Consider the following 25,718-nt stretch of genomic DNA (forward strand, 5'->3'; position numbering starts at 1 on the left):
AGGCAAAGGGCCAAGGTCTTGACCTGCTGAGTCATGATCAACCAAAAATCCTCCGACAAAATACCAAAACCTAGCAGCAATGTATCTGGAAGTAGATTAGAGGGATTATAAAGACAAAACATGAAGGATAAAAAAAAAAACCCAAATAACTCGCCTTGATCAGCTACTTCTGATACTTCTAGGAATTAACCTTAAGGAAACTACTAAACAGTCAGGATCACTATAAAATGATATTGATGACAGGACTGTCCATGTTCATATACTAATACAAAATCCAAAATAACAGAAGTGTCTATTATTAGTAAGATGGTTTTGCAAATTCTGGTATAGCCACACACGTAATACAAGGCAGTCACTCAAAATGATGTTAAAGATCTGTATTCATTGACATGAAAAAGTCCATGAAAGACTTGAGTTTTAAAAGCACGTTGCTAAGTACAGTAAGATGATGTCTAGATTCTAGAACAGTGGTTCTCAGAGTGTGGTCCCTGGACCAGCAGCATCAGCATCACTTGGCAAAATGCCCTATTCCAGACTCGCTGAATCAGAAACTCCCTAATGGGTTCTAGCAAGTTGTTTTAATAAGGCTTGCAGGTGATTCTAATGCATTCGTGAAAGACTGAGAACCGCTGGTCTAGACAAAGAGGAGGTTGCTACATGTATTTATAAGGGATTAATAAGAGCATCTCTTTATTTTCACACAGCGCAATACCAGGGTTATTCATTACAGTGGCCAGTAATAGAAGAACTCAGCCCAAATGGTCTTAAACAACGTGTAAATATATGAATTCACATGAACTTGGATGGGGCAGGTTCCAGGACCTCTATTTAAGGCTCCATCTCCATTTCTTGTAATTCTTTCATGTATGTGTTTCATCTTCAGCCTGGCAGTCAGATGGCTGTTGCAGCCCCATGTATCTCATCCAGATACACCACATCCAGAGGCAAAAAGGGACCATTTCTTCTGGAAGCTCCTTCTTAATAGTAAGGAAACCCTTCCAAGGAGCCCCTCCGTCCCTCAGCAGATCTTTCTTCCTTTGTCATTGACTAGACATAGGTCACATGCTTATTCTTTAGCTAATTACTGGTGAAAGGGATGGGAAAACCAAAATGGGCTTAATCAGGATTCACCCCTGAGCTGGCACTCCTTCCCTGACGGATGGCTGCTGAAAAAAACTGAGGTCCTGCTAGTGAGGAGGAGAAGAGGAAACGACTTTTGAGTGGGGAACAAACTGTGTGCTGAATCTAGACTAACTGCTTTTTCATACTCTTCTATAAAAATGAATTATTCATCACTGCCATGAATAAATTGTCAGTTGTGATGAAAAATGAGACCTGCTATGTGTGTGTGTGTGTGTTTCCTTTCTAGGGGGTTCCTTGCTTTGGAAATGGCTCCTGAGTTTCAAGGAGAAGGATTTATGTCATGCAAAGTTTTCCTTTTTTTTCCTTTAAGGCAAATTAAAAGACTGACAGTATCAAGTGCTGGCAAGGCTGTGGAGCAACTGGAAATCTCATACTTGCTAGTAGGAATATAAATTGGTCAAATACTTTGAAAAACTATTTGGTCATATCTACTACAGTTAAAAATACACTTATTCTATGACCTAGCAATTTCATTCCTAGGAATTTCTAAGAGATGTGTGCATAGGCAAGCATAAGAAGGTCAATAGTACCTTTCAAATTGGAAACAATGCTTTTGTCTATCAACCAAAGAATAGATGAGGCAATTGTGGTATGGGCAGGTAAAGGAATACTACACAGCCATGAAAATAAACGAGCCACTGGTCCTTCCAACCATGTGGGTGAATCTCGCAGATTTAAGATTAAATGAAAGAAATCAAACATAAAACAATACACACTTCATATAAATGGAATTGTATAGTTCCATTCATATGAAGATCAAAAATAGGCAAAATTAATCTACAGTGATGGTAGTCAGAATAACATTACCCACACTAAAAAAAGAAAAATTTCAAGTGTGGTCTTGCTCTAACAGATAATTAGCCTTTATAATTAAACCAGTGTTGTACTTGGAAATGAAAAGACACATAGACCTGTGGAATAGAACTGAAAGCCTCAAAAGAGACTCAAGGACAAATGAAATTTTAGCATTAACAGAAGTGGCCTCTCAAATCACGAGGGCAAAAGATAGATTTTTAATAAATGGGGCTGAGAAAACTGGGGAGCCAACTGTAAAGGCTAAAATATAATACACACTTCACACTGTGCAGAAGAATAAGCTTCAAACAGATTAAGAAGTCAAATGGAAAAATCAAAAGGAAAATCAAAAGGAAACTCTACAAGTTCTAGAATAAAACATGGAAGAATTCCTTATTAACCTTAGTGTAAGGAAAGGTGTTCTAACAATGGCTTCAAAATTCAGAGGCAATAAAAGAAAAGTTTGATAAAATTGACTGTATAAATGTTTAAAAATTTTCACAACTGGAGAATACCATAAACAAAATGAAAGGACAACTGACAAACTGGGAGAAAATATATGCAACATAGATCAAAAAGACTTCTACTCCTAAAATGTAAAGAGCTTTTAAAAATTGGCTTCCAAACACAACAAAAGAAAGGAAAAGACACATGAGCAGACCACACACACACACAAACCCACACAGACAAAAGCACACACATCCACATACAACTGGCCCTTAAACTTATGGAAAGATGTTCAAACTCCCTCTTAATTAGGTAATTAAATAAACGTAAATTGAAACAATGTTAAAATACCATTTCTTACCTGTCAATTCATAGTTAAATTTTCATTTAAAATCAAATTGAAAATGATGACAACTCATTTTGTTAGCAAGCCTGTGAGGGAAACAGGTACCTGTACGTTGCTGGTGGGAACGCACACTAGTAGGAGCCCTGTGGAGGGGAACTTGAAATATCTAATGAAACTACATAGGAACTTTTCTTTTGACCCAGCAATCCCCCTTCTAGGAATTTATACTGAAGATAAAGCACCATAAACTCATACACATAAGTTATTTATTATAGCCCTGTTTGGAACTGCAAAATACTGGAAACAATCTATGTGCCCCTCCACAGGAGACTGGTTGAATAAGCAGGGTGCATCACAGTGGAGGGCTGTGTTGCTGGATGTGAAATAAAAAAATGAGGGAGATCCTGATGAATTGATTGAAAGTGACGTCCAGAGCATGTTTTCAGTGAAAAACAGCAAAGCGCAAGAGGGTATCTGTAGTCTACCCTCTTTCATGAAGAAAGCCGCAGATAAGAGAAAATACACAGGTGGTTGCTCCCTTGTCCAAAAGGCACAGAGGAAAGGTAAAATGGAAACTAATGGAAATGGCTCCCTACAGGAGATGGGTGGGAATGGGCTGGGAGGAGTGGGGAAATGGGAATGGGGTGGAAGAAATGCAAAGGGAGTGACCCTTCTGAGTTCAGCTCTGGATTTTAGAACCCTGGTGACTTTGGCATTCTCAAAGATAAGTATGTACTTGAAATCCACCAGGATGTGGGGGGACCCCAAAGAGAATACAAACAGTGACAAATGAACCTGTTTTACAACTGAGTAACAGAATGACTAGGGGTGAGGGGTGCGTGAATTTTTTTTTAAAGTAACTTTAGAAAATAGCATTTTCACTATATGTTGTGACACTAAAGAAATATTTTAAACAGGGCTATGTTAGCAATTCTGAAGCCATCTTATATGTATTCAAGGAGAGAGCAAGTTAGTTGAATATATTATAGATGAGATACGGGTTTCTCACTGTCAGAGAACAGAGTCATAAATAAGAAGAGGAGGAAGACTAGAAAATCTAAACCCTGTGGTGTTGAACTGGCACAGAATTATGAAACCATGGTACATATTTACACACGTGCACACATACACAGATAGCTATATGCATAGATAGGAGACACAGATGGAGATGTGTGTGTATATACATGTATATTTCCCAGTGTGTTGTGTTGGGAGGCTCTAGAAGCAATGAAAACAATGACATTCAGTGACAGTGAGCATGTGTAATTCCCAGGTTGTGATCTCTGTGCCATTCTCCCCTAAAAGGAACCAGGACTTCTCTAAGAAATGGTTGATTCCAAGGCTGGGGCAGGGAAAACACAAGATGAGCTTGGAACTTCTTCCAGTTTTACAAAATGAGAAACTGCTCAAATAGATAATGGAGCACATTTAAAGGGCACAGGAGCCAACACGAAGGGCATTCCCACAGCCAAAGCTGCCCAGTGGACAATCTGAGCAATAAAATAAATTCTGATAGTAATGAATTATAACACAGAGAACAGAATAAATCTCCGTGAGTACAGATTGACACGAATAAATCATTAAATGAGGAAATAAATGGAAGAGAAAGGACAGCTCTTCCTTGCAGGAGAATTCTAATTCAGAAATATAGAAGGAATGATAAAAATAGAAACCCACCGTCTGGCAAATAATGGATGCTAAAATTAGCGGGTGAATGTATGATGAGTAATAAGATATTTGCATGGTCTGAAAAATAACTCCCAAAGAGATAATTACTAATTAGAAAGGGGAAAAAAAAACTTTACAGTTGAGAACTCTGGGAGAGAGTTCCTTCATCATGTGATCAAGGCTGAATACTACTAATTAACAAGAGATTATCATGTATCTCCAGTTAGAAAGCAGGAAGCAGGGCACAACATCACTTCTGTGGCTTTCTTGCCAAAAACGTATAACGTGAATTTAATTGTGAGGAAACATCACATAGACATAAATTGAGGGACATTATACAAAATAATGGGCCAGTCCCTTAAAATGTCCTGGAAGACAGGAAAAAGGGAGGCACTGTCCCAGATTGGGGTAGACTAAAGGGAGATGACAGCAGGATACAATGTGTGAACCTGGCTTGGATCCTGGGCCAGAAAAAGAACATTAGTGGAATAATTAAGATAAGGTCTGTAGTAGAGTTACCAGTATTGTATCAACGTTAATTTCCGAGTTTTGATTATTGTTGGTGATTAGGAAACACGTTATCGCTTGGGAAAATTGGATGACGGGTAAGCAGGAATTCTTTGTCCTACTTTTGCAATTTTTTTTTCGTAAAGATGAGATTATTTCAAAACACAAAGTTACAAAAAACATAGAAGAATTTTGGTTCCCCCTCGGGGAAATTCTGGCTAGGGATGGGGTTATGAGGAAACCTGGGGTACTGGATTCTCTTTGTCTTGATTCTGCTTGGGGATACATGGCTGTCTACACATTTAAATTTCCCTGAGCACTATGCATAAGACTTATGCATGCTGCGGTAGGCGTGTTATTCCTCAATTTTTTAAATTTAATTTTAATTTTTTCTGGAGGGGAGGTAATTAAGTTTACTTATTTATTTTTAGAGGAGGTACTGGGGATTGAACCCAGGACCTTGTGTATGCTAAGCATGCGCCCTACCACTTGAGCTATACCCTCCCCCTCTCATTTTTTTTAAACGTTAAAAAAGGATCAAATCATCTGTAACCAAGAAAAAGTGGTGAGCAAGCCCAGTGATTTGCATTGGGCTACGCCCCCAGTAAACGTCCAGAAATGTACTATTTATTATCATGGTGCTAGCAATGAACATAGCAAATCCCCAGGAGAGACATCAGATGTTAAATTCAGAGCCCAACTCATCATTTCAGGAGTGCTTATAATTGGCAGACACTGCGTGAAGTGATTTTTATTTCATTGATTTTTTTCATGACAAAACACTGAAGGAGAGATTTTAGTATCCATCTCCCTCTTTTTTTAAGATGAGGAAACCAAGTTTCAGGGAAGTGAGCAAACATTCACCACTCAGGCAGAAACTGGCAAAGCCAGCACTGAAAAACCAGATGTGTCTGCTTCAAAGTCCTGGATGTTTCCTGCTATCCCACACTGCTTAAACCGGAAGATTTTGATTTGTGTTTTAAAAGAATGAATTCCAAGTCATTTTATAGTTACAGCTCTTAACACCTGGATTATGGTCATGATTTTTAGTTGCACTCTATCCAAAAAAGAAAATGTCTAATTAAATAAAGATTTGGACATGACCCTTTATAAAGAAATGTGACTTCAAATAGTTGGGGAAAAAAATCTTCAGATTTAGTTTTTTATCAGCTTGATTTATTTTTCTCCTTTTGCTAACTTTTGGACTTCACTTCATTAGCTTTCCCTTGAATTTAAGTTGAACGCCTATCACTAATCGTAATAAAACACAAGTTCAGACAGACTCATTGTCAAGTCAATGGACAATGACTAAGTGCAGTAATTCCTTCTCAAAGTGATTCCTTGTATCTCTTTGCCACACATATTAAAGACGGGTCTATTGCACCTCAAATATCACTTATTCCCATTAGTCCAGGAATCCTGAAATCATCTCAATCTGTCCACACAATTCAGCAGTCTCCTCTGAGGGTAATATAACCTGGTGTTTAAGACTTTGGCACTTAAAATCAGGTGCACTTGGGTCAAATTCTAGCTTTTTCATTTCTCAGTGGTATGACCTTGGGCAAGTTATTGAATTTTCCTGATGTCCAGTTTCCTTATCACTAAAATGAGGTGACTGCTGCTGTTACTACTGCTACCCGCTGTCCTTGGATTTGGGGCAGGTGGGGGAGGCATGTAAAACACTTTGCACACCCTTCAGCATGTAATCACTGTTAACTATCATTATTTTCTGGCACTAATCCAAGCTGACTGATATTCTGTTCATTGTTCAGGTGTTCACTCCTGGTATTTGTACTGAGGACTTACAAAAAGCACTTTGAGGGACACAAAGAGTAATCCTTTCAGTATATCAAAGTGAAATGATTTTACTTTGCAATTCATTCTAAGGATAAAGAATTTGCATCTGCAACACACCATTGTATCAGGTATGAGAGAAACAGTAGCAAATAAAAAAGTCCCCAAACTCCAGAAGCTTATATTCTATCGGGAGGGAACAGACAACAAACGAGTAAACAAAGAGGTAAGGTGAGGACAGCTAGTTCCCACAGTAAAGCAGGTTCACACGACAAAGAGGACGTGCGGGAGTCACCGGGTGATTTTACGAAGCATCCTGCTCCTTGCCCTTTCTGCTCTGAACTTACTGATTGCTTAACTGCAGACAGAGCCAGAGCAGCCCCACTGGACAATAACGCGAAAGTGGGAGACCCAAGACCACGCGAGCCACCAGCCTGGGTGCGACGATGCACCAGCTACTCTTATCTGAGCCACTGTGGTTCTGTTTTTTATCACCCCCAGACAAAACAACTACTCATCCTCTCCTGAGGACGTTTCTGCTTCCAACCTTATCAAATATGGACATCTGGAAGAAATTCAGAATTAGATTCACAAAAGGAGAGAGGATGCCAGAAACTACCCGTCAGTAACAATTTAGATTTCTTTTGTACATTTTAAAATATTTATTGAGGGGGGAGGTTAAAGTGCAATGGTCCTGGGTTCAATTCCCAGTACCTCTGTTAAAAACAAATAAATAACTAAATAAAATTTATTACCTCCTCCCATTAAAAAAAAGAAATTAAAATAAATAAATAAATTTTAAAAATACTTACTGAGTACTAATTTGTGAAGCGTCATTCATACGCATAATCATCACAGTAATATTATTGATTCTCTACCTCAAGCCTCATTTGAAAGATCGAACACAATCCTGTTAGCTAAGCACTTAAATAAGTGAGTGAAACATGATTTAAACCCAGGCGTGAATGAGCTACAAGGCCAAACTTTCACCCCCTCCCCTACACTGTCTCCAGGATCAGCCAGGAAAGCAGAGAAAGCAAACTGTAAAGATAGAGGCGCATGGCAGAAGAAGAATGAAAATGCAGCATTGGTGGAAGACACCTCCATGGTCCTTTTGGTTGTGTTCAGTTCAAATTTTGTGGCTGTTATTCTCACAACTTGAAGGCACTGCCCAGAACAGGATTCCCCACCCAGGGAACATTTTGCTCTATAGGAAGCTTAGGTATGGCTGTCGGGCCAAGTCTTACCCATTGCCTGGTTTCTCTTTAAATAAAGTTTTATTGGCACAGAGCCACTCTTGTTCATTTACGTGTTGGCTGTGGTTGCTTTTGTACTACAACGGCAGGGGTGAAGAGTTGTGACAGAGACATTAAAAGCCTTAAGTATTTACTATCTGTCCCTTTTTTATTGATTTTTTTAAAAATTGAAGTATACTCAGTTTACAATGTGTTAATAGTGATTAGTGATTCAGTTATATATATATTACATACATATTTCTTTTCATATTCTTTTTCATTATAGGCTATTACAAGGTATTGAACATAGTTTCCTGTGCTCTACAGTAGGACCTTGTTGTTTGTCTATTTTATGTATAGTAGTTAGCATCTGCAAATCCCAAACTCCCACTTTATCCCTACACCCCTCCTCCCTTTCCCCTCTGGTAATTCCAAATTTGTTTTCTATGTCTGAGTCTGTTTCTGTTTTGTAAATAAATTCACTTGTGTCATATTTTTTAGATTCCATATATGAGTGATATCATATGGTATTTTTCTTTATCTTTCTGGCTTACTTTAATTAGTATGACAATTTCCAGGTCCATCCATGTTGTCGCAAATGGCATTATTTCATTCTTTTTAATGGCTGGGTAGTATTCCATTGTATAAATATATCACTACTTCTTTATCCAGTCATCTGTTCATGGGCATTTAGGTTGCTTCCATGTCTTGGCTATTGGGAATAGTGCTGCTTTGAACACTGCGGTGCATATATCTTTTCAAATTAGAGTTCCCTCTGGATATATATACCCAGGAGTGGGATTGCTGTATCATATGGTAAGTCTATTTTCAGTTTTTTAAGGAATCTCCCTACTGTTTTCCATAACAGCTGCACCAAACTACATTCCCACCAGCAGTGTAGGAGGGTTCCGTTTACTCCACACCCTCTCCAGCATTTGTCATTTGTGGACTTTTGAATGATAGTCATTCTGACTGTGAGGTGTGAGGTGATACCTCATTGTAGTTTTGATTCACATTTCACTGATAATTAGTGACACTGAATATTTTCTCATGTGCCTAATGGCCATTTGTATGTCTTCATTGGAGAATTGCTTGTTTAGATCTTCTGCCTATTTTGGGATTGGGTTGTTTGTTTTTTTTGGAATTGAGTTGTATGAGCTGTTTGTATATCCTGGAAATTAAGCCCTTGTCAGTCGTGTTGTTGGCAAATATTTTCTCTCACTCTATAGGTTGTCTTTTTGTTTTATTTATGGTTTCCTTTGCTGTGCAAAAGCTTATAAATTTAATTAGGTCTTAATTTGTTTATTTTTGCTTTTATTTCTATCTGTGCCTTGTTTAAAAAAAAAATAAACAGAAACCTCAGTTAAATAGAGTCGGGAGACCAGAAGGGGGAGCCCTCATGCCCTAGGACAACAGAAGAGCCCAAAAGGAAGAAGACTTTTCTTCTTTCCTGGCAAGGACTCAGTAAATGAAAAGCCATGGATTCTTTGTTTACTCTAGCCCTCCCAACTTCCCTTTCTCCTCTATAAAAGCGGTCTCCTTCCCTTGCTGAGCAGGGGACTTGCACGTGGCTTACCATAGTTGGCAGGCCCCGAATGGCAAGTCTCTGCTGATCTGAAAAAACCTATTTTCGCTGGAGAAATAGCTGGCAGTCAATTTATTTCAAGTCAACATCCTTTGCAGAAAAGTTTACCAACCTTTGTTTTCTGATGTGCCTACAGTTCAAAGATCTTCCTGGTTACACTATACCTGCTCTCCTATAGTATCAAGCTGAAGCCTTGGGAACAATACTAAAAATCTGTTTGCAGGACTTTTTTCCACTTCTGAACATACACATTGAGGGGAAATGCTGGACCTCAGTATCTTAATGAAAACTTTAATTAAATGCTTGGCAAAACAAAACCCATTCAGAAACCCCTCCTGTGTGTGAGTGATCAGTCTGTACACCAGGGGACACCTCCTGAATCTTGTTAACACAAGCCCTCATACACACATATTACCTCCCTAAAAACCATGATGGCAGCCTTAATTAAGTTTAAATCCACTGGATTCATATTTTATCGAGTCACCATAAACTAAAGTGAAAGAAAATGAGGAAAGTTGCCTTAAGGAAGATGGATTTTAGAACGGTAAATAGAGTGAAAATGGGCATCTTGCCTGTATTTTTGAACTGGCAGAAAACTGCAGCAACTACATTATTCAGTCAGTAATGGAATGTTCTCACACACTTATTCTCGGAGGGGAGAACCTGGGGTTTTAATCATGTGGTAATGCACTTCTTCGAATCTTGCAGATTTGTCAAACGCTGTAAATGAACCACAGTTTTATCTCTTTGTCTCCTGGGGCCAGCTCTAGTGTTCAGTCACAGCACAACTTTAAACAGAGGGGACAGCTGGGAAGGGAAATCCTCCCTCCCAAGAACTCCTGAGCTGCAGGAGCTGGCCCCAGTTGTTTGAGGAAGAACTAGGTGCAGGACTTTTTAGATGGCGTCTGTAACTTGGGTTTTCCTGAAGCCTCCTTTAAGACAGCAGCGGCAGATGAAGCTGCAATGTTTAAAATTTCCCTGGGCTCCTAATGGGAAGACACTCGTGGTAAAGTCTGATGTCTGTGCTTGGTTCACAGCGCCCACACACATGCTTTGATGCCTGATTCGGTGTGATCCTTTTCCTGTGTAATTTCAGCCACTTGTCATCTCTGTTTCCTCTTGGCTTCAGATGCGATGTGGCAATACTTTCCTGGGGGCGGGAGGTACAATCAATCTTCCTGTGGATTATTCACTGGATGGATTATGCAAGGCATGTTTCTAATCCCAGCTGGGCTTCCACATGCCACCCAGCATGGTCTCAGCAAAACCCTCCTCTGTCACCCTGTGTGCTTGGGAAATGAAAGCCAGTTTGAATTAGTTAATTCTGGTCTCTCCCTAAGAGAAACAGTCCTACTGGGGGATTAAGAGGAAAGGCTTTAGGAGTAGGATAAACTTGGATCTGAACATCAGTTTTGCCTCTCACTGGCTGGGTGGCCTGCAGTCAATTACTTAACTGTTTTGAATCTCAGTTTTCTCACTTTTAAAATGGGCTGGCCATACCCAGCTCCCACACTTGCCATAAGGATCAAACAAGTGCACATAAAAAGAAGTCTTAGCTCCTTAACACATGTTCATGAATAAGAGCAAATCCACCTAGAAACTGTGAAGAACAAAACATCAACAAAGCAATAGAAATACGACGGGAACACTTGACAGGTCACAGAAAAAGAAATATAAATGGCTCTTACCCATTGGAAAAGATGTCTGACTTCACTTACAGTAAGAAAAATGCAAGTCAAAAACTACATGAGGATATCATTTGTCACCTATCAAGTTGGCAAAAATTCAATTCAAAAATTTTACACAACACATTCTGCAATAAATAGCAGAATTAGGCACTCACACACTGCTGGCAAGAGTACAAAATGGTACATGCGCTTTGCGGAGCTCACTGACAACGCCTATCAAAATTATGAGTGCATTTACTTTTTTGCTCAGCAATTTCACTCTCAAGAATTCTTTTTTTTTTACAGCTATACTTAAACCAGCATGAAGTCAAATGACAGATAAACCCAATATTGATTGCATAGTTGTGTGCATGCTTGAGCAAGTGGCTGGAAATACCCAAGTGTCCATCTAAAGAGGAGCAGATAAAGAAACCACGGTTCTTTCGCACAGTATTACACAGCAGTGAAAAGGAGAATGCAATCTTCAGTGCCCTGTCAAAATAGCTCAGGAAAACTATTAAGTGAAGAAGGCAGGATACGAAACAATACAGATAGTCTCCTATTTTCTATGTAAAAAAGGGGGGTAAATAAGAATATATTTACATTGGTTTATACCTGTGCAAAAATAAACACCAGAAGGCTATCCAAGAAATTAATGAGTGGTTACAAATAGGTGGGAAATTGGAGTCAGGAGTTCGAAAAAGACTTCTTTTTTTCGGGCAGGGGGTAATTAGGTTTATTTATTTATTTTTAATGGAGGTACTGAGGATTGAACCCAGGACCTCGTGCATGCTAGGCATGTACTCTACCACTGAGCTATACCCTCCCTGTTAGAAGACTTCTTTTGACTTCATTTTTATTTCTGAGCCACGTGAATATATGATCAACTCAAATAGTACAATCAAAATGAAGAAAATAATACACATCTTCTAAAATGAATATGAATGTCCCACCTCAGTTAGAACCCATATTTGAAATGTCTATCATTTTGAATATATTTATGGCCCCATGCTAGGTTGTGTGCAGCCCTGAAACCTGGGTGGCCAGGCATGTGTCTGACTCTCAATCAGGGAGTTCAATGCGTACTTTTTACGGAACCAATGAATAAATAAATGAGCTTGGTGCTTTCAGATGCAGAGAGAATGACCTGTCAAAAACTATTGAAGAACCAAGGAATGGCATGAAAACAATGCAGTTTTCCTTTTTAAAATGGGAAGTAGAAAGTAGACCACTGAAGTAAGAGCTAATGACCTAAAAGGGAAAAAAAGAAACTCTAAATGGATTCCTTCTCTGCACTCGAAGGAACACTTTAATCCAGCTCCATTTTGGAGATTTACATTTGAAACTGAAACCCAAATGCCAGAGCGGTGCTCTCTCTACAGGCCAGAAAGGAGGCGCTTATCTACCTGGTCATGTTAAACCAGAGGAGGAACTTTTTAGGTCAAAGACCATGTTTCTCTGCAGAACTTTCAACTCTTTCCTCATCACCAACCTCTAGGAAGAATGGGAGGTGGGGGGCGGGATCACTCCAGACAGATGACGATAAAATTACTTCTATGCCCACGAGCCTATAAAAATTTGTTCATCCAAGCTTCTCCTTCCCAGATCCACAATAATTTATATAGAAATGCCAGCTCCTTACTGCAGGGTGTCTGATTTATAGACTGGGCATCTGTTTCGTATCAAGGGCCTCTGAATGGAACAACAATCTATGTTCTAACAAAACAGAGTACTCATTTCATAAATCGCTTTCAACCTATCAGATATCTCACACTGAATTTCTTTTAAATCCAGGCACATTTTCCTTTTCCTCAGAGCTTGCCCTGCATGTTGATCTCTAGAACACAAAAACACACATGTACCTGAAGCTTTTAAAAGATTCCAGAAGAGCCACAGCAAACCTAGTAATCAGTCTATTTCTCTTTTGTTTTTATCCTATAGGAAGAACCTTTTATAAACACTTTCAGGAGGAAATATTTTTTAAAAAATCGATATCCTTAGAGAGCCTCCAAGCCCAGGAACTTACAAACAAATGGAACTTACTTTGTCACGTCCTTTGCCCACAGCAGACATTACTAATCGGTCAGCTCCTTCCTACTGAGATTGCATCAAGTCCTGCTGTCTTTCTCAGCTCAAAGTTCCAGGCAACCTCTGTTAGGGAGCAGCCATTAACCTGCAGGATGGAATAGTCCTATCAGATCACTTTTAAGATAACAGCACTGAACCATAGAAGGAGAAAGAAATTTTGCTACTGTCACACAGTGATTCAGTGATGTACCTGACACATAGATTCCTAAGTACTGAAACCCAGTGATGTCTTTCATCTACACCAACACATGACTGGCATTCAGTAGGTTGAGTATGATTATTATGCGCAATTTTTTGATTTTCAACAGAGCTTTCTTCCAAAGAAATCCGTACACACCAGACTAAACCCAATTAGCCACATTTTTCAAATAAAGAATTTACTAATCATTCCGATACCAGTGATTCAGAAGCTCCTGGTAGGCTCTTGCTCTAAATATTATTTTGTTTTAGCAGTAATCTTCCTTTCCCATCAAATAAGCTTCCTCCTCAATGAAGGAGAGATAATTGTTATTAAACAGGAAATTACTTTTCATTTGAGGCTAACACAAAGGACTGTATGACAGGCTTGGATGCATGGACAATACCCTCCATCACAGTTACACAATGACGTGGGAAAGCTGCAGTGGCTCTTTAATCAATTTATTACCCAGTTTATTAAATCTCAACTGGGCTTTATGCTTTTTCTGTTGCTTCACTGAAGTTTCTTAGAAGGACAGAAAGTCAGAGCCAGATGGGAACTTACAGTTCATGAGAAAGCAGAGGGTGGGTCCTAGAAATGATTTGCCCCGGGTAACACAGCTAGCACCCAGGTCTCATAATTCCAAGCTCCTTCTAACTCAGCATCTCACAATCTGGAGATCAAAATGAGCAATTTCTCATCTAGCAGATAATCCAAAACATACTGAGTTCTCTGATCAGTGCTTCTCAGATTGCCATGTGCGTGTAAATCACTTTGGGAACTTGTCAGAAGATAGATTCCTATTACATAGGTCTGGGATGGATCCTGAAATTCTGCAAGTTCTGTCAGCTCCCAGAAGACACTGATGCTGCTGATCCCTGGACCAGTCTTCTGTTTAGTCAAAAGAGAACCATCTGGTCCTAGTAGAGAATCTTCACTTGATCCCAGACTAACAAGTCATATATGATCGTTGGGTCAATCAGGTTATCTCAGGTTGTAAAAAACTGAGAGAGAGTTTACATAGTAATGAAGGTTTACAGGAGGAACTGGCTAATAAATGAATTGGCCTTGAAAAAGGATAGAAGAAAGCTAATTCGTTTCCCCCATTGCCATCTTCAGATCTTCTCTGCCGTGCTTTTCTCCTCTACCCCAGGTCAATATCCAGGGCAGATTCCATGGCTTGTTCAGGGACACTCAAGTATTGAGAATCTCCTCTTCCAGTGGAAGCACTCCAGTTCCACCCACCACACAACGCAGCTCAGAAATGGGTCTGGTAGCCTCTATTACAACAACAGGGGAGCAGACCCTCTCCCCATCAGGGCTGTGACAACCACAGAGCAAAGAGGAGGCCCTGCGCAACAACCAGTGCAGGCTTCACTCACCACAACACCAATCACACCTCTAGTCAAGGGGATAACGGCCAGAACACATAGGAGAAAGACGTGGGAACCACCCATACTAAAAACAGCCCTTGTGGCAAAAGTATTCCATGCATACAGTCTACACAGCAACGCTCCCTCATTAAAACAAACAAACAAACTAAACTAGCCTTCAAGATGACAGTAGATACCTGTTACTCCTAAATTCACAGTCAGAAATATAAGTAAAATGAAGAAGCACAGGAACCACTCCCAATTAAAAGAACAAGTCCCCTGAAAGGACAAATAATGACACAGTCCTCCAAAGTCCACTACATCCTTTCAGACTTTTTTCCCCAGTAGCTCAGACCGAACCCCAGATGGCAAAGCAGAATGATTTGTTGCTTCTCTCCTTGTTCTTCCTCCAATTTTAGCCACTTCGGGCTACTTCGGAACCACACAGAGTTGTGGCCAGGAGAGGGGAAAGAGCTTACAGAAAGGGGACAATGTGGTCTTACTGAACACCAAAACTAGGGACTTCTGACAGCGCCCTAACACGCTCTCTCCCTGACAGCCTACGTGTCCCCTCCTGGCCTGCTCTGGTGGTGCAGCCTATGCTGAGCCACGTTCAGCTACACTCCTCTTCAGAGTATCTCCATCGTAGACAGAAGAGGTCAAAAGTCAGTGGTTAGCAGTGCCAACTGGGGCATCCACGCTGTTGGCTCACAGCCCACTCTACATGCTTTTCCAGGAGGGAGGGTCCTTCAGCTACTCACCTTTGGGCTCTTCCATGCCAGTCAGGTTCTGGACCCTCCAAACTCCAGGAGAAACTAGTCAAGCCCTTCTAAGAACATTTCTATTGTGCTCCAGAAGGTGACATTTGCCTTTTTGTTTTCTTTCTTTCTTTTAACTCATGACGATTGTGTAGTATAGAATGATAATCTATGGACCTTAAATCTCTGGAGGTTCATGTTAGTAGACTGAAACATGTTTCTGAATACAGAGTGGTTTTATATGTCTAATAAAATGGTGCTAATTCTACTAGCATAAAGGTTGGCTGGATAGCATTGAATATTTCTTCTAATTCAGTTAATTACAGCAATTGAGCACCTATTAATTTCCAGGCACTCCTCGAAGACTTAAAACCCTAAAATTACTATGAATTAATGATAAAAGTACTATTAGAACTTAAGTAGGTAATATTGTAATTTTTTTCTCCATGAAAAATGTATCATATAGAATCTTTATCTCATAGTACATTCACATAATGAAGTATCTACCTAATATATTATTATGGAAAGAAGTCTATGATAGATTAAGTAAAAAAAATGTTTATAGAACAGACTATATACAGTATATATATATACATATAGTTTGTAAGGGTCAAGCCATCATGTTAACAAAGATGATGATTTGAATTTGGGAGAGCTTTTGCTATGTGATTTATTCTTTTCTGTAATTTTGACTTTTTAAAAAACTGCACTATGATACACTTACAATCAGAAAATAAAAGATTATTAGGAAACAAATAATGATGCCCTGGAATTAAATCCCCAGTTTTTTCCTTTGCAGGCATCTTTTGTGAAACTCTGTATTAGGCGAGATTAGCCTACCCAATGGAAATATAATGTGAGCCACAGAAAAAAATTTTATTCTAGTGATAAAATATTTTACTTATCCAATACATCCAAATGATCATCATTTTAACATATAATCAATATAACACTGCTGAGGTATTTACATCCTTTTTTCCGAAGCCTTTGAAATCTTCTGTATTTTACATAGCATATCTTGGTGTGGCTGGAGGCTACTGTAGTGGACAGTGTGGTTTTAGATATGTACAAGGCATTCTTCTGCATACAACAGGAGAGCCAATTCCGGTTTTTGGTAAATTTCCACTTCCTTTTTTAGTTCAAACAGATTGATCATTATGTAAAACAAAACAAAAGACCTGCCCAAGAGTTAATAGTGGTTGTTTTTAGAAGGAAAGTCCTTAAATTTACGGGTTTATAATTTCTAAGGCTGTCTGATTCCGTTAAAATGATCGTCTATTATATCAGTAAACTTTTAAAAAGACAGTTGTTGGGTTTTCGTTTGTTTAGAGGAATTGCTGCTGTAAGGGATGCCTTTCCCTGAACAAACACACCTTGGCTGCGCCCCTACTTCTCCTCCTTATCTGTGCTTTCATTCTCCATTGTAGACAGAAGAGGTCAAAAGTCAGAATCTTCCGTAGCTACCATTGTTGCTGGCCCCTGGAGGAAGGAGTGGCAGTGAGACAGCAATAAAAGGCCACATTTATCAGAGGTCACTCACTGCATCATGAGAGAATGACTGGAATTATTATTAAGCTTCTCTGAATAACTGAAATGACATCTCACAAAGGTCTGCTTCCTTCTAAAGAGTTACTCCTCTTTTTTCCCCTTTTATTTATTTATTTATTTGCAGAAGCACCAGCCCCAAGGGGATATTTTTATTGCCTGAGAGGGATGGGCTGCAGTGTTGACATCACAGCACAGTGTAACCAGCGCTTCCATTCCTCAACTGTAAAGCAGAGTATCACATACAACTTACTTCATAAGATTGTATCATAATTTATGAACATTTCATAATATTGTATTGCTACGTTGTGTCAAATATCCTATACAGACAGAAAAATGCACACATCTTAAGTGCAAAACACAATGAGTTGTCACAAGTTAAAAATATACTCATGTGACCATCACCTAGATCAGGAAACAGAACACTCTCAGCGCCCCAGGAGCTCCCTTCCAGTCCCGACCATCTATACTAATTTTCTACTGCTATGGAACAAACCAACGTAGAGGCTTAAAACAACCCACATTGATTGTTTCAGTTGTTATAGGCCAAGAGTCCAGGCGTGGCTTGGTTAGATCCTCTGCTCGGGTCACAGGTGGCAATCAAAGTGTCAGCCAAGGCTTGGGTCTCATCTGAGGCTTGAGCTCATTCATTGTTGACAGCAGAATTCAGTTCCTTGCGGCCGTGTAACTGAGGTCCCCCTTTTCCTGCTGGCTGTTGGCTGGATGCCACTCTCAGCTCCTACAGGCTGCCCACAGGTGTTGCCATGTGGCCTCCACCCAGTTCACACTGTTGCTTTCCTCCTGGCCAGCAGTAGCTCCTCTCTCTGACTTCTATCTCTGACCTCTAAATGCACTTTTAAGAGCTCACCTGATTATCCTACCCAGGACAAGCTCCTAGGTGATTGGTGATCTTAATTACAAGAGTAACATCCCATCAAATCACAGCTTCCACTATATTCAAGTGGCAGAGATCATACAAGGGAGTAACTCTACTAGCAGAGATCACCTGGCAGCCTTAGAATTCTACCACATCATCCTCTAAGGGTAACTACTATCTGATGTTTTATGCAGAAGTTTTACCTATTTTTGAACTCTATAAAAATGGAATCAGATGGCCAACAGACATATGGAAAGATGCTCAACAGCACTAATCGTTAGAGAAATGCAAATCAAAACTACAATGAGGTATCACCTCACACCAGTAAGAATGGCCATTATCAATAAGTCTACAAATAATAAATGTTAGAGAAGGTATGGAGAAAATGGAACTCTCCTTCACTGTTGGTGGGACTGTAAATTGGTGCAGCCACTATGGAAAACAGTATGGAGGATTCTTAAAAAACTAAAAACAGATTTACCATATGATACAGAAATCCCACTCCTGGGCATATAACCAGAGAAAACTCTAATTCAAAAAGATATATGTACCCCAATGTTCATAGTAGCACTATTTACAATAGCCAAGACATGGAAACAACCTAAGTGGAGAAGTATCCATCTACAGATTTTTGGATAAAGAAGTTGTGGTATACACACACACACACACACACACACACACACACACACACACAGAGGAATATTATTCAGCCATAAAAAGAATGAAATAATGCCATTTGCTGCAACACTGATGGACCTGGAGATTATTGTACTAAGTGAAGTAAATCAGACAGAGAAAGACAAATATTGCATGATATTATCCATATGTGAAATCTAAAAAATGATACAAATGAACTTATTTACAAAACAGAAACAGACTCACCGACAAAGAAAACAAACTTATGGTTACCAAAGGGGAAACAGTGGGAGAGGGGTAAGTTCAGAGTTTGAGATTAACAGATAAATGCTACTATATAAAACAGATAAACAAGGCCCTACTGTATAGCACAGGGAACTACACTGAATATCTTGTAATAACCTATTACAGAAAAGAATCTGAAAAAGTATGTATATATATATACATATATATATCTGAGTCACTTTGCTGTACACTAGAAACTAACACAACATTGTAAATCAACTATACTTTAGTTAGAAAAATGGAACCATACAGTATGCCTCTTGTGTCTGGCTTCCTTTATTCAACATTATGTTTGTGAAATACACTACTTCTGTATGTAGCTGCAGATGGCTCATTTGCATTGCTGCAAGTGTGACTATACCACAGTTTACTCACCCATTTAAAAGCTGACGGGCATCTGGGTAGTTCCTATGGGGCTATTACTAACAGTGCTGCTGTGAACATTCTAGAAGACGTCTTTTGGTGAGCACTTATACACATCTGTGTTGGGTATATACTGAGGAGTGGAATTGCTGGGTCACGAGGAATGAATTGCATGTGCTTAGCTTGGGAGATACTGCCATAGAGTTTTCCAAAGTGGCTTTGCCAAGCTGTATACCCACCAGCAGTGTCAGAATATTCCATAAGCCTGTTTTGAAGGACATAAAATATGACCATGATAAAGAACCCACGGTTCAGGACCTGGGATGTAGTAATGAATAAATAATAGTATTTGCAACAGAAATTAATTAATGCCAAGTGTTATATTCTGTTATACTAGTCAAGTCTTTGTGACGTGTATGTCCGGCTTATACCCCTAGTGCCAAGCCAAAATGTATTAAAGAGCCCAAGGAACACATTTGTGTTGAGTTGTTTCCTGATCAAAACCAACTTCTTCAGACTTGCATTTACTTCCCTTTTCCTTGATCCCTGCACCAAGGCACACAGTAAGAGGAGACTGAATCGCCTTTGCTCAGACGTAAAACTAATCTGTGCAGGCCTCACTGAGGAGGTAAGTGTCTTTGAACTACACGAAAGCCAGCAAGATTAAAACAAAGCACCCGGATGTGTTTGCATACCGCATCTATTTCCAGACCACTCAGGTTGTGTCTTTGCATGACACAGATTTAAAGAAGGTAGGTCAGTTGGTGGGATCATCAGACCATTAAGAAATACTTTGCTTTAAAACCTAGCCTAGGGAAAGATGTTGCCCTGTCGTTCTGCAGGGGATTAAGACTTGAAACTCAGGCTACTTAGCAGCAAGGAAATGCTAATCTTCTGTACTAGGCTATCTTTTTATCCCAGGGCTCTGGCATGCCAATCAGCTCTCCCTAATTGTTTGTTTGTCATTAGTCCTAATAGGGGCCATGAGTCACCAAGTTCAGCTGCTCGCTGCCAGGCCTTAGACAGCCAAGCCAAATCAAAAGCAGCAGTAGTAATAGGGAGATCTGTAACACCAGCCTTTCGGCAAATCAAAGTTCTTACCTAGACCCAAAGCTCTTCAGAAATTGGGTCTTTAATTGGTGGTCTTTAATTGACCACACTAATTGGTGGTCACTTAACACCTCTAAACTTATAATTCCTCGTTTGTAAAATAGGGTGAATAAAGGCAACAACTTTTTGAGTATCAATCATTCACGGACTTGCGAAATATTTAATTCTCATTATACACTAGGCTCTGTGTCAGGCAATTAATAATGCTACTCATGTATCAGCTATTATTTACTAGCTTAATTATTAAATAATTAATTATTTGCGTTATCAGCTATCCACTTCGTGGCAAAGTATCTGAAGAATTTGGAGCCTTAGGCTGGCTTCATGATACCCACCCCCTCCCAAAACTCACACCCACTCACATAATCATATGCTCACTGTCCACCACTGGGGTAACTCCAACGCCTTAAGCTTATAGCCTCAATTGTTGTGATCTGAAAATGAAAACTAATTTTCTTATTGGCCTAGTGCTTCATAATTAAAAAGGCAAATAGGCCACATTTCAAAGTCACAGAGGAAAATTTGGGGGATTAACCATCATTTTGATTGTGTGCCCCACTTTCCCCCTCCCATTAGCTAAGAACATTAGGCGGAAGATCATGAGATGGATCTGAAAGCAGACAGATTGGTGTTTCCAGCAGATTCTCACCACCCCCACCATTCGCTTACCTCCCCCTCCTCCTGTCCCCCTCCCCACCCTCATCTCCACCTCCTAGGACACTACGTGAAACTGTCAGTGAGAAAACATCTCCAGAATGCTGGGTTTTTTTTTTTTTTCCTTTGATAGAGAAGTCTTCAAATTTGCTTATGGCCTGGTTCACATGGTTAAGGAACAAATATAAAATTAACAGTGGAAGAGAGACAGAGCCACAGAAGCAGGGGAATAATACTAAACAGAATCTTTATCTCTGGAGCCAGAATACTTGGGTTCAAATCCTGGCTACTCCATTTCAGGGTTGCCAGATAAAATGCGGGGCACCTCGTTAAATTTAATTTTCAGTTAAACAACAAATACATTTTTAGCAAAAATTCGTCCCAAATCTGCTTACGAGATATTCTTATTTATACTAAAAAATTACTTGTTGTCTGTCTGAAATTCAGATTTCATTGAGCGTCCTGTATTGTCATTTGCTAAACCTGGTAATCCTACTCCATTTACTGCTTCTGTGACCCGGGGCAAGAAAGTTCCATACACTGTGTTTTGGTTTTGTCATCTGTAAAATGCGTGGAGTAAAAGAACATGGAAAAAACATTTTTCTTGTTCCATAAATGTCTGCTTCTCTTCCTTCCAGAAACATGGTAGGATAGCACTTTCTTGTCCTCCTCAAGTTAGGTGAGGTCTACGACTGGCTTTAGCCAATGAAAAGTGAGCAGAAGGAAGGTGTCACTTCCAGGTAGGAGTCTGTGAGAACTCCCGCATAATTTGCCACCTCTGTTCCCTTGTCCCAGTGGCTTGCAATTTGCCAAGTGCAGTCAGGGTACCTGAGAGCGGATGACGTGGAGAGGAGTCCCCCCACCTACAGACACATACACCGAGTCAAGTAAGACTTAAGGGTGGAGGAGAGACAAACATCCGTAGTTTTAAACACTGAAATGTGAGGGTTGTTCATTACTGAGCATCACTGAGACCACCACGATTGAGAGTCATCATGAAGATGATGTGACAATAATTGTTTAGCTTTGAGAACATCACAGGCACATAGGAGACCCTCCGTAAGTAATTATTAGGTTAAGGAAAAGTGTACAACACTTTTTTTCATACTAAAAAGGGGTTGAGATAGGCCTTGCCTGCTGTCCGAGTTTTGGTAATAAACATGTATTACTGTCCAGTTTCCTTCCTCCAGGCAGAAGGAATCGAATCAGCCCCTTCTCCAGGGTGTTTGGTAATAAACTCTGTAAAGTCAGCAGCATTGAGCTCAGGAAGTTTCTTTAATCACTAGACAGAATTTTTATGTGTAAAGCACTCCCGATACAGGTCCACTGGAATTGCAGTGTGGGTTCTAGGAGAGAGGCGGACGGGACTGGAGATGACCGGGGCTGAGCGGCCTACGGAAGCCAGCCATGTGCGCAGTAATTCAGAAAGGGCGGAGAAGCCGGATCCAGGGGGGAAGCCAGGGGCAGTTAATGAGAATCAGATGCGGTGTAATTCAGACCGCAGCGCTCGTCCCCGTCTCTGGGCACAGGGAATTACATCCATAAACAGACCAGGCTTGATTTTATACAGCACTTTCATCCCCCAAAGAATTTCAAAAGCGTTCCAAACGAATGCTCTTGTTACAGGTAGCTCAGTGATGGAGAAGACAAACGGGGAAACTGTGTCCACAGCTTAGCCTCAGAACCTTCCTGAGAATCCACGCCCTCCACAATAGGCTAGCTTGGGATGCCAGGGACCCTTTCCTGTTACGAAAAACATACTTAAAAAAAAAAAAAAATCCTTTCCCAATGTAAATGTGCTCATAAAAGAAATCCAAGCATGCACTCAAGAGACTCAAATTTTGACCAAGAACCACAGTAAGAAGTACATAGTTCATGTCAGATTCAGTGATTTGCTATATTGATTTCCATGTACACATGGATACAGGTTTATTTTTATTTACAACTGAAATAAAACTTTACAAAATACTACTTATTCCTCTTACATGTGATGTAGTCGGATGTTACCTATTCTATTTCATTAATTTGAAAAAGCTGGCCACTTCCTGTAAGTTGATATTGCAATCCACTTATGTGCAGGATCTTACATTTTAAAATTCATCTCATTGGGAGAGGGTATAGCTCAAGTGCTGGAGCTCAGTGGTAGAGCACATGCTTAACATGCAAGAGGCCCTGGGTTCAACCCCCAGTTCCTCCTCTAAAAATAAAGAAAGAAATAAACCTAATTATCCCCCCAAAAAAGTAAATAAATCACGCCTCAAAAAAAAAAAAAAAAAGAAAGAAAGAAAAGAAAAAAGAAATTCATCTCATTAAAAGATAATGAAAGAGAGTGGAAGACTCCTGCACCCAGCACTTCAGTTATAACACAACATATGGCCCTGGGATAGACATTTTTCTTTTTTAGGTCACAGACATTCTGGGATTCTTCCAGGTTTAATTTGCTGAAATTTTTATCTATTGCACTTGTGTACAGATAAAGCAAAATATGCTGAACCCAGATTTGTGTGTTGAGACTACTTTCAAATTCCTATGTTGATTTAGAGTTGGGTATTAAGGTAGGGAGAAAGTCCATTTTCTTCTAGTACAAAGCACAGCTTTGGGTGACCCCTAAATCAGTCATATATATATATCTTTTTCTTTTTTATTTTAGGTAACAAAACCCTCCTTTCATCCAAACACACACAAAAGAAATGATCAGTTCCAAAAAGTGGGCTAGTCCAGGAGCTATATAGGTGTTAGCATAGTTGGCCCTGGATGCTGTGATGATGCCCTGGTACCCTGTCTTCCTCCATCTCTGGGTTCTACTTTCATCTCTGTTGGCTTTATTCTCTGCTGTTATAGACAGTATCCCTCCTTGGAGCCAGAGAAGGTATTCATCAGCACCCCTACACTGAAACTCTTCCAGCCTAACAAACTGAAGGAAAGATGGCGCCTCTTTCCTGACTGTTTAAGCAAAAGCTCTAGACTTCTCATTGGCCCAGCTTGGGTCACAGGTCCATTCCTGAACCCATCATGGCAACCAGGGATATGCACTGGGGCACAGAGATGGTGTCAGAACAACGAAACTACAGGAACTTGGGAATGGCAGTATTTCACAAAGGAAAACCAAGGGGCCACTGCCGAAAGTTAGGGACATGAATTTTAAGTAGATGATGAAAAAAAAAATTGCCCATTACTGATCTCTGTCCAGATATACCACCAATCCCTGCCTATTCCCCAATCTTAAAGTCCAGGGACAACGCTGGCATTCTGTCACTACACTTGGGAGAATACTTTGTTCATCAAGAGAAAGCCTGACATTTTCTCTCTCCAATAGAAAGCTATTTCTTTAGAAGCTGTGGCAAGGGATTCTCTTAGCTTTCAAATGGAAAACTTAATGTGCCATGAACTTCTGGTCATAAGCTAAGAAGTAAAAACTCTCTCTGGGCCTTTTAGAAATCAGCTCTCCAACTTTATGTCCGTGGTTTGTAATGTTCGTAATTGCCTCCACGGTTATACTGCAGCTGCCTTTGCAAACAAAGTTGAAACCTGCGGGTCACCTTGGATTAATCAATGGATTGTGTGCACAACTGCTGGAGCCCTGAATAAACTCGCTCTGTCTTGCACTGAAAAGCACACAAAGAGGGAGAACACACAGGCACACAAAGCAATTCTGACTAAATCTGACAAAAAGGAGGAAAACATATTGGAGAAAGATGGCTCGGGTATGATGATTTTCCTGCGTTTTGCTGAACATCATTTGTCTTCTGGGAAGCAGGGCAAACAGAGCTGTGGCTTTCAGATGCTGCAAACATTATTGCTATGCATGTGAGGAGGTGAACTTGCTGACACATGGAAAAAGGCAGAATAGAAGCAGTAGCATAGAGTTCCCCTTTCGCCTTGTGCCTGTCTCAGATCAGCAGGGCCAGAGTTCTGGATTTTGTTTGCTTGCTTTGTTTTGTTTTTAGTTAGTTTGGGTGTTTTTTGTTTGTTTGTTTGTTTTAAATGATTTCTTATAGAATAGTTCGACCCAAACTGAGACAAGGCACCCTTCCTGGGATGCAGGCACATTTATCACCTTCAAGAAATTGACAGTTTTCCTTTGATAACACTATTTTGCCTTGGGTTTGAAATACAAAATACAGTAGTTATCACTTTATAGGCACCACAACAGAAACAAAGAAGCTGGGGCCTCTCCCACTGCCTAGACCATTGTCCCTTCCCCCTTCCCTGACTCTTCCTTTTGTCAGCCTTTGGATCTTTGCTGAACTGTCAGGGCCTAGTTTCTTAAAAATTAAACATAGGCAAAAGTGAACAAAATTAAAACAGCTGAGCAATTCTATTTCTAGGCGTGTGCCTAAGAGAAATGAAAATGTTAACGTCCAGACAAAATCTTGTGTGTGAATGTTCATAGCAACGTTATTCCTATGAGCCCAAAGGTGGGAAACATCCAAAGATTTGTCAGCTGGCAATTGGCTAAACAAAATATGGTATAGCTGTAGATGGAAATATTATTCAGCTGTAAAAAAAGGAAAGAAGTACTGATAATGCTACAACGTAGATAAAAAAAAGTTATGCTAAATGAAAGAAGCCAGTACAAAAGATCACATATCGTATGATTCCACCTGTATGAAATGTCCAGAAAAAGCAAATCTATAGAGACAGAAAGTAGATAGTGGTTGCCT

The 25,718-nt window shown here is 39.9% G+C and overlaps 1 protein-coding gene across 1 annotated transcript in view; it reads right to left on the minus strand.

Moving 5' to 3' along the window:
* The window catches only part of SLC25A26 (solute carrier family 25 member 26), a 205,154-nt gene extending 191,808 nt beyond the window's left edge, over window positions 1-13,346 (minus strand). Inside the window, exon 1 of the mRNA XM_032458128.1 lies at window positions 13,231-13,346. The gene's annotated coding sequence lies outside the window, so the exon portion shown is untranslated. The remainder of the gene's footprint in view (window positions 1-13,230) is intronic.
* Window positions 13,347-25,718: the final 12,372 nt, after the last annotated feature.

Source organism: Camelus ferus, chromosome 17, assembly GCF_009834535.1.
Source record: "Camelus ferus isolate YT-003-E chromosome 17, BCGSAC_Cfer_1.0, whole genome shotgun sequence".
Taxonomy (NCBI): Eukaryota; Metazoa; Chordata; class Mammalia; order Artiodactyla; family Camelidae; genus Camelus; species Camelus ferus.